The sequence below is a fragment of the Hesperophylax consimilis genome, chromosome 20 (assembly GCF_061612785.1).
Source record: "Hesperophylax consimilis isolate HC1 chromosome 20, BYU_Hcon_1.0, whole genome shotgun sequence".
NCBI lineage: Eukaryota > Metazoa > Arthropoda > Insecta > Trichoptera > Limnephilidae > Hesperophylax > Hesperophylax consimilis.
In genome coordinates, this window is record NC_142855.1 from 10,373,263 (window position 1) to 10,384,131 (window position 10,869).

Below are 10,869 nucleotides of genomic sequence, written 5' to 3' on the forward strand. Positions count from 1 at the left end.
CTTTATGTACTAGTACTTTAATCAACAATTAGTGCTTATTAATATTATTTTTTATTGGAAATCAGAAAGGTTCAATTCCCGTCGGCGGCATTTATTTTTACTCGGGAGATATTTTAAATTTCTATGGATATTTTAGGCGACTAATTATTCCTTATAACAATTTGTTATCCTTTGTGCTATGCATAAAAAACCTTGTTTATCAAACATTAGTTTATAATTATAAAAAAAAATAATTGCATTTATTCGTCACCAAAAACAGAGTGAAATTCAAATAGATATATTAAAAAATTGGTAATTACAAAATTAAAATTGACGATTTTCCCTGGCCGAGAAAATTACAAAAAAAAATATTATTAAAAAAATTTAGTATTATTTCACCATGTGATATATGAATAGATTTTTAAAAATATTCCTTATCTGACAGTGTTACATAAAATCAGTTTCAAGTGGGTACTGTCAATTTACTTCTCATTTATTTAGTACAAAGCATTTTGTCGGGGCGAATAGCCATAAAAAAGAATCACCTGCAAATGATTTTATCTATGGTGGAAAAAATCTGACATCTCCTTTTGGGCTTCGCTAGCTTATGGCTAGCATCTTCACTGATAAAATCAAATATTTTTATTATCATCGTTTCTTTAATAATAATATGCGTTTCTGCATAATTGTTTTGAATTTATTAAAAATGGTCAAACATTTTTATCAACAAGTTATTTAAAATTCTGTCTTTAGTGACGCCTCTTCTTTTGATTCCGATATAAAGTCATTTTCCTTATCGTTTTAACACATCACGTTGAAACTTCACGCATGTACGTAGATTTGTATTAACTTATTAACACTGTTGTGACTAACTGGACTGAACATATGAATAACCATCCTTATTTTCATATTGCATTTACCACTTATTCCTTCCTGCCAAATATGTAATATGTGTATATGATATGAGGTCAATAAACCCAAGTATGTATTAAATGAAAAAGAAGCACCTTGTATACACCACTTTTAATCAATAGTAATGTACATGTTTCAAAGCCAATGGCTTCTTCACCAGGATAATAAAAATTAAAGAATTTCAAAATATAGAAATAAAGACAAATAAGTACATAAAAGTATGTTATTTTATTTTATTAATCTTTATTTTGGCTTTCACCCTTTAGAGGTGATCTAATATTCAATTAAGTGTTATTAATAACCAAATATTTAATAAAATAGCCATCTCTTCAATTTATTTTCGTTTTGAAAGCGATATTTACAAGAATGTTTGTATTTAAATGTTTATTCTTAATTCATCTTAGATACTCCTTGATTATTTTAGGCTGAATAAAACGATAAAATTCTTACGACAGGGTTCAACATGTCTGTTTTACCTATTATACTTGACTGACCTGAGCGAAAGTTGCCTCTGAGTAAAATTGTCAAGCAGAGATCAGTTATATTGCAGTTCTAATTTATTGTGCGCATTACAGCTATACGGTAACAACAGTTCCATTACTTTTTGGACCTTGCCTCTCTCTTTTGCTTTTAAATGTCTTCGTTAACAAGCCATCGTTTGTCAGTTTTGATTTTAAACGATTTTTTGTTAATTATTTCATCGAACTGTTTTATGAACTGCATACAAATTGCAACTTATATTTATTTTGTGTGTTGCAGGTCGAAGTTTTTGTGAATTTCACAATATTTCTCTAATAGTAGTGCCATGGACCTTCCTATCCCAGACAGCGTCACTGTGAAGATGGAACCAGGAACTCAAGGAGAAGATGAAGACGAAATGATGGATACAGATATATATGGACAGGATATAAAGAAAGAGTGTTTGGAATACCCCGAAAAAAGTTATTCGGCAGTTGGTAAGTGTAGAGATCTATCGACTTCGTTAAGTCACGTTGTAACGAACTTGTTCTTCTCTGTATAATATTTTTTTTTGTTAATTGTTTATTCTTCTGGAAGAATCATTGGATGATCCCCTAAAATAATGATGGGTAGCTTTACAATAATACTACTGGAGTGTATTATGGAGTGATGTTACACTCATCAAGCTACTCGTAAAAAGACATGAAACAAAAGAAGACCTACCCATTTTTACTATTCGGCCTAACCGCGCTGTCTCTTTCATACACGAATGTCTCTTTCATACATTCTGACATACGTTCATTTCAATGAGGAAACTTGGTAGCTTAAAATCCGTGTTATTTTTCGAATGATTTGAAAGAATACCTGTTTCTTGAACTCTTATATATTTTTTAAAATTTTTTCATAAACTCTTTTAAAGGTCAAATAATTATTTCTGTAGGCGTTTTAGTTATACAACCTCTCAATTGATTCACGCAAAAAAACGTGATTCATAAAATGTATGGTCTTAAATGACAATGCTTTAACGAGAACATCAGCCAACGCAATTCTGGGCGCAACAATTTTGGCGTATTCTCAACATGATGGTTATTCTATATATTCTTTATTTACAGAATCAAATCAGGCTATGCAATATGAGAAGTTTGGCGAGTATGGAGGTAATTCAAGCAAGGATAACAATCATACAAAGCTGGTTGAATTGGTCTCGAAACCATTCTTGTGTTCCGACTGCAGTTATTCGTGTGCCAATATGTGGACATTAAAAAGACATATTATGACCCACGGTGGGGTGAGACCATTTTGTTGTTCAGTGTGCAGCTATTCTTGTTTGCTGAGTGCAGATTTAAAGAGGCACACGCTTACTCATACTGGAGAAAAACCATTTTCGTGTCCCGACTGCAATTATTCTTGTTCATCTAAGTCCAATTTAAAGAGTCACACTTTAACTCACAGTGCAGAAAAACCACTATCATGTTCCCAATGCAATTATTCATGCAAAAAGACGATTTATCTACAGAGACACATGATTATTCACACTGGAGTAAAACCCTTTGTTTGTTCCGAATGTAACTATACTTGTTCCCGACAGCCGGATTTAAAGAGGCACTTGTTGACTCACGGCAGTGTTAAACCGTTTCCGTGTTTAGTCTGTAACTATTCATGTACCGTGAAGTCGAATTTAAAGAAGCACATGATGATTCATAGTGGAGAAAAACCATTCTCGTGTTCCCATTGCAGCTATGTGTGCTCACTAAAGTCGCTTTTAAAGTACCACATGTTGACTCACACTAAAGAGAAACCATTCTCGTGCCCTGACTGTAACTATTCATGTTCACGGAAATCTCAATTAAAGAACCACATGCTTTCACACCGAAAAAAATCTCTCTCGTCTCGAAAAAGCAAAATATAAGTGAAGCACATATTACAGAGTGAGACGAATGAATCATTTTATGTGACATAGTTATAAATAAATATATCCGTCTTATAATATATTGAAATGAATAAATTAAAATGTAAGCCTCGAGCAACCCCCTCTATTGGAGTTTTGTGCCGCCTTAAAGTTAAAAAAATAAAATAAATGGAAAAAAGTTTCAATCTATTACAGTTTTGTCTAGCCAATACACCCTCCGTTATATCTGCTTAGCTTTCAGATAATTGTGTTTTACATCAACTCAATCCATTGAGATAATTGTGTTTTACACGCATGAATTCAATGCATTGACATACTTTGATAGAAAATGCATTATAATTTTATTACATTTCAATATTTTTTTCTTTTTAGCATAATTTCTTTCTTGTTGTTTTGCTATTTCATTATTAAGTATTAAGTATGTGGTTTTGGTTTATGCTCCAACAATTTTACACAAAATTGTCGAATATGTGTATTGTATTATATAAGACAAAATTATCTTACGACGTACAACACACATGCGCTACCAGCGGAAAAAAACGTTCTAGAAAAGTCTATCAAGAATATTGGAATTTACGACTCTCGATTTTAACGGTCTACAAATCTAATTTACTTACTCGTTTATAGTTATAGTTTATCCAATATGTTATTGATCTTAATTGTTGAATTTAATGTAGCTACCTACATATAGTAAGCTACCTTCTTACTGAGCATATGAAATCATTATTATATATAAGCTCATTATGCCTTGACATTAGCTCTACAATCTCCACATTGTGAATGCTGTCCAATCGTCATTTTTACTGATCGACTGACCTTAGGCGAAGCACTACGAAGTAATGAAATTCGTGTGTTTTTGGTTTGACAATTTAATCGCTTAGAATTATTAAAGATATTTTAATTTAATGAGTAGTACACATCTTGGCTTTGAAATTATCAAGCATTTTAGGTAAGTCATTTTAAAAGCCCAGAGAAAATACAGTATCAAGCTTAAAAAAACTGTTTTTAAGTTCAAAATCTCCTACTTACTAACGCCTTTTCTGTTATCGTTTTATCGTATAATGTGGGCAAATCAAGTTCTTTAGAAAATTATCGTAAAACATTAAAATGTTTTCTCCTGAATTTCACAAAATAAAATAAAAAGCGCTATTAGGCCAAATTTTTTTCATGCGAAAATCAAATCAGGCGGCTCGTGTTAAGCGGGAATTAAAAACTTATCGCCAGTTATATAAGGAGGTTTATTATTGGCAGCACAATTCAAAATGACGTAGTGCATCGCCTTAATCTACATTTTTTGTTTTGTTTTAAACGACAATTATTTACATTTAGTGTACCTAGACATACACTGAGGATTAAGTAGTAGCTCACAACGATGTTATAGTTTTTTTTAACATTAATGCTCCTAGAATACTAAAATAAATGTAATTCGCTTGGCAAGGAAATAATTATTTTTTTCATTTTCTGGAAATTGGCAATTTATATTCTATCAGTGTTTACATGTTGACTATAAAGCAAAAATAAAACTGATACGAAATGATAATGAACCTAAACTCGGCGCTCCAGATTGGTTCGAATCACACGCGGTCGCGTTAGAGCTACATCAAAAGTTAGTCCTCCCGGAGCTGCAGACTCTGCTGTCACCAGCTGTTACCAGCAGTTGGCTGCCAAACCTACCATGGACCGTCCGACCGTGGAAGTTGCCTCTCAGGACCGCGATCTCCCTTTGGGAAGTCGATTACCGCGAAGTTTAGAGTACCGTGTGTAAAAGTAATTTATATATGTATACTAACTACATGTGATATAGACACTACCTATCTGTTTTATGTGAACTGTATAATTGGAAATAAAACAACCAAAACAAAGACATTTGTTTTTTTTTTCCTTAGCCCAATTGATACCTCTCCCCTATCAAAACCAATTATGGATTTCCAATTAATGACTTCACTTCTAATAAGATTAATACGTACACACATATTTTTATAACATCAGAAAGAAGAAGACAAAAACGACTCTGAACATAAGTAGTTTTCATGGAGAAACTGCACAGAATACATACACAGTTTTAGTAAATAAAACACGTAAAAATGGTACAATTTACAAAAACGTAATTCTGCAAAAAACAAGTCATTTATTACGAAAATAGTGTAAGCACACTAAGCGTTAAGCGACCTTTTACCGCTTGGGATATTACGCTAAGTTTACAAAACTATTTTGTGCAATCGATTGCCATAATGTGCAAAAATTATAGAACTTAAAAATATGGGATTAACTGTGTACTCAAGGTGGATTCATTGGCTTTAAGCCAGTTAGCAGTTTCATGTATTCTCATATTAATAGTTTCAGGAATTTTATTAATTAATAATGTGGTTAATGTATATGATACCAATCACTCGGGTGGTTACATTGGGGTGTTCAACTCCAAGAATATTAAATCCTTAACTAGCTTATAGTGTTTTCTGATTGACGGAACGTATCCGTGATCCGGGATTAGTAAAACGAAGAAGTAATTGGAAGTATCTCTCCAGGAGAAAGGCAAGGTCTTATTTTGTAAAAGTCGGCTCGCATGTGGAACTAGCTACCGGCATCATTTTTATTTATTTTTATTTTTTATTATTGTACGACAGACAGGTAAGTCCAATTATGGTACAATTTTACTATAACTAACAGTACATGTACATATATTTTTAAAAACATGGTATAGTGATATTAAACACATCTATATCCGCTGGTAGGGAATTACCAAGGTCATACCTCTTGTCATGCTATGTTGGGCAATGACATCTGTCCGACCCTGCGGTATGCAGAATAGGTCGTGGCTACGATTTCGACAGTATTTATCAGGAACGAATAAGCCACAGCATGACAGGAGATATGGACAATCGATAAGGTTTTTTAGTAACTTTAATTCAAATACCATGAGTCCGGCACTACGCCTGGCCTCCAGGCTTTGGTAATTTGTTTCCTTTAGCAGTTCCACGTGATGCATGAATTTCGGATATATTCCGTATGATCGCATGTAAACATACCTTAGGATTTTTTTTTGAATTTGTTCAATCATATTTATGTATTTAAGTTGATAAGGTATCCAGACAGTACTGGCGTACTCCAGCTTGCTTCTGACCACTCCGTTGAACATGGCGGTCATTGCTTCTATGTTATTGAATTGTTTGCAAGTTCTAATTACAAAACCAAGAGTTTTGGAGCAAGCCGAGGTAAGCTGGACTATGTGGTTTGAAAATGTCAGCTTGGGATCAAAAATCACCCCAAGGTCCTTGATGATGTTTACGCGTGTAAGTACTTCACCATTCATTCTATACTGGAAGAATAGCGGATTTCGTGAACGACTATAAGTCATAACAACGCATTTTTTAATATTGAAGTTAAGTTTATTTTCTACCGACCATATCATGATTGAATCGAGGTCGGCCTGCAGTTTCGAATAATCTGATTCGATTTCCTTCATCAGTTTCATGTCATCCGCGAATAGTAGGCATGAGCTGTGACGTATGCAATCCTGAATGTCATCTATCAGAATAAGGAATAACACGGGACCGAGATTCGATCCTTGAGGAATTCCTGACAGAGCTGCGAACTTATAGGAGTCGTATCCATTTATATTTACATACTGACTTCTATCTTTTAAATATGACGCAAAAAATGTCAGTAAGGGTTGATTAAAACCTATTTTATGCATCTTTTTTTATTAGAATATCGTGATCTACTCGGTCAAATGCCTTTGCGAAGTCCGTGTAAATTACGTCCGTCTGATGCCTACAGTCTAGGCCTTGTGCTACCCGTCGAGAGAAAGAGAGTAAGTTGGTTACCGTTGATTTCTTCGGTAAGAAGCCATGTTGATTACCTCTTAAGAAAGGCGTGATTTGTGGACTGATTTTATCACAGATAATCATTTCAAAAATTTTTGGAATTGTTGACAGTACTGCAACTGGTCTATAATTTCTGACGTCAGTCTTTTCATCAGCTTCATGTTCCCTTCTTCATGTAATCCAGGGCCTCTTCAAGCACCGGATTATATGAAAGAGTCCACTAACTTCGGCCTTACAACCTACACATTATTACATTCTATTAGGGATGTTTTAATCTCACTAGCTCCAAACAGCTTGGAGCAGTTTTGGAAACTTTCTTTAGGCAGGTAGTTAGGTACGCCATAAAATTGATTAATCCAATTCGGCAGATCGTGGTAGGGTTCACGTTCTTGCGAACTCTGGTAGGATTAAAAGTGTGATGTATGGTAATAAAGTTGAGTATTTAATCGATAGATGGCGCTAGTCATAAAGCTTCGAGAGTCCGTCAGATGTCGCTAGGGTGTAACAGGTACTTGTGAGATTATATTGTCAGAGAGCAAGCTCCTCGGAACCAGAGAATTACCTACCCTCTGCTAATGAACAGTGTAGTTTAATCCAGATCTTTTTATTGTAACGTAAATACACAGAATTATAAGAACCTTTTACTAATTTCAAAGAGTTCCCAACACCAAAATCTGCATAGTTAAGGCAGGTATAACAAAAAGGTAGTATCCAACACGGCCACCACGTTGGATTAGAAACGGGACACACAAGCGCTAAACGGTCGAGTCAAAACAGGCCTTTTTTAATAAATTGAAGACTGGGTGAACTTATCTGTAACTATTCCAAACGGGGCCGGTATTTTGCAGGCTCAATTGGAGCTTTCGAGGTGGCCAACCACTTTTCCGCCCTTGTATGAGAAAGGACTTTAATTTATAAACGCCGCTACATTTAACATGAATCGAAACTAGGCCCTCCAATGTCTCTGCATACGGTGTTAGTACTTACTGTTCACACACAATTAAGAGCTAAAATAAAATGCCGCAGCTATTTTTAATTTTATTTAAGAAAAATTAGTCAAATATTGAAGACAATATTAGTGATTTCTAAACGAAAATCTAAAACAGAAAAATCAGAAAAGGAAACGGTCACATCTGGGACTCGAACCCAGGACCCTTGTCTTTCCGGGACAGTGCTCTACCAACTGAGCTAATGGGACCCTATTCCCCTCGGTCACTTGTAACTGTATCATACTTCGAATAAGAACTACTAACATTGTCTTCATTTTGTCACCGCACATTTTTATTGGCAACTATCTTTATGTATGATCGCGAGATTCAACCCGAACTAAATGCAATCCAGACAGCGTCTTTATAATAATAATAATAAAGTATTTATTCCGGTATGTGGGGAGGTTAGTGCAGTCCCACACATTCCATATAGATTTACAATAAAATATATAATCAAAAACAAAAAGATAGAACAGAAAAACAAAGAAAAGAAAACAGAATAAATTGAGAATAAAATAGAATAAAATGATAAAATAATAGAATAATAGAAAGTTGAAGCCTTTAGGGAGCCGTGACTATATTAGGCGATAGTATTTTTCTCCAGTGTGCGTCAATGCTGGAGGATGGAGTGAGGCGGGCTTCCATAGTGAGGATATTTCCAGAGCTTCTTATCCTTTCCCTCATTCCTGCCACCCTGGATCTAATAAGGGCTGCATATCCGGGAACTCGCCCCTCCGTGAACATACGGGAAGCGCTGCAGTATCTGGGGAGACAAAACATTGTGCGGAAGGCGTTGTTGTATTGGACCCGTAGTCTTTCTATACTACTCTTTTTGTAGTTTTCCCATAGTTCGCACGTGTACAACGTTGCGCAGAAGGAAAGGAAGAGCATCCTTTTTACTGCGGTACTGCAAAGGCGAAATCTTCTACTGAGCATGTTTGCTTTAACGCTGAAAGCTCGCCTTTGTCTATCAATATCATCATCGTCCATCAGATTACTGGTGATTATGTGTCCAAGGTATTTAGTTCCTTCGGTCACCTTCAAGTTCACACCGTTCAAGGTAGCTGGAGGAATATTTTTCGGGCCTTGCCCATGTCTTATGACTAGAGGTACCTACGTAAATTTCGTTTTTACGAAATAGATGCGATAAAAGCGAAATCTGCATTTTATTTGCGATAAAAGCGAAATTTGAAAATTAAATACTTTCGCACCTTTTTACGTTACGTGCACAATTACTAACAATTATAACAACTCTGTTCAAAAAAGACAGAGACGGCTATTTTATCAACCGAATATTCTATCGATCACAGCATGATGTTGAAGACAGAAGCTCAAAAGAGCTTGGATAAATTGTTGGTACACATGGGGCCGAATCCAACAAATGAGTGCTACAAGCACATTGACAGATTATTTTGTCCATCGGAAGCAGCAAATGTGCCCTCTTCTTCTGTCAATTCAAATTCCATAGTGGAAAGCTTCGCAAAAATTCCGTTTTTCAAAAGTGTACCACAAGAAGAACTAATTAATGTGTACTCACATTTTCACGGACAATTACTTCGATTGGTCGGCCAAGAAGCTCCTGTGGATGTAATGCAAGTTTTAGTTACATCAAAATCTTGCTACCCTGGATTTGCAAAAGCAGCTATTCAATGTCTCAATTGCCCTGTCAATAGTGTTGATGCCGAGAGGTACTTTAGTATCTACAACATTGTCGTAACTGATCGCAGGCAAACAATGAAAGATGAAAATGTAGAAATTACAACAATGCTAGCCTTTAATTGAGTTTTTAACACTGTATTTTTTTTTGCGAAATAAATGCGAAATTTTCTATTTTTAGTTTTTTTAAATGCGAAATCACGATTTTTTATTTGCGAAATTTACGTACCCCTACTTATGACCAATAGAGCCGTTTTAGCGGGAATATATAACATGTTTGTTTCTTCAGCATACTCTTCACAGATTTTCAGAAGAATGCGCAGTCCCCTTATAGATGGTGCCATCAGGACCATATCGTCCGCATAACTGACGTTATTCAGACACTGTCCTCCGATGTGGCAGCCTACTCCTGCATTGTTTAGCCTTTCGGTGAGATCGTCCATGTACAGATTGAACAGTATCGGTGACATGCATCCTCCCTGTCTGACGCCACTCTTTAGGAGGAAAGGTTCGGAAAAATAATCCCTCCATCTTACTAAGTTTTCCTGCTGTCTGTGCCACGAGTCGAGGATATGTATGACCTCCGATGATATGCCTCTTTCTCTGAGTTTAGCCCATAGCAGAGGGTGAGAAACCCTGTCGAAGGCCTTGCTCAGGTCTAAGAAACATGCATATGAGGTAGTCTTTTTATTCCTGTAGTATTCCAAGGTTCTTTTTACCGTAAAAATAGCAGTATCGGTAGCAGTTTGCTTTTTGAATCCTATTTGGTTGTCATGGGTTTCCAGACTGGGTCCGATACTGTTTAATAATAGACGTTCGAATAATCGTGCGATGGTGGTGGCAATTGAGATCGGTCTATAGCTGTCTTGAGAGGTAGAGTCCAACGATTTAGATTTGAGAACAGGTGTTATAATAGTTCTTGTCATATTAGTTGGTAAGTATCCGTTCTTCAAGATGTCGGTAAACAAACTCGCCAGCAGTAGAAAAATCGGTCCTCCAGCGTGTTTGATGTGTTCGGTACTCAGTCCGTCGTGACCCGCTGATTTCCCAGTTTTCATTTGTCTCAGGGCGGTAATGACCAATGACCATGTCTGTTGTGATCAATAAGCCGCTGTCTTGGTTTGTTAAACGACTGAGTTAT

At 35.7% G+C, this 10,869-nt stretch overlaps 1 long non-coding RNA gene across 1 annotated transcript; it reads left to right on the top strand.

The window, feature by feature from the left end:
- Window positions 1-589: 589 nt before the first annotated feature.
- Window positions 590-5,103, top strand: LOC149414056 (uncharacterized). The gene is made up of 3 exons (XR_016304064.1): window positions 590-809; window positions 1,651-1,847; window positions 2,463-5,103. It is a non-coding gene; the product is annotated as an uncharacterized LOC149414056 (long non-coding RNA).
- Window positions 5,104-10,869: the final 5,766 nt, after the last annotated feature.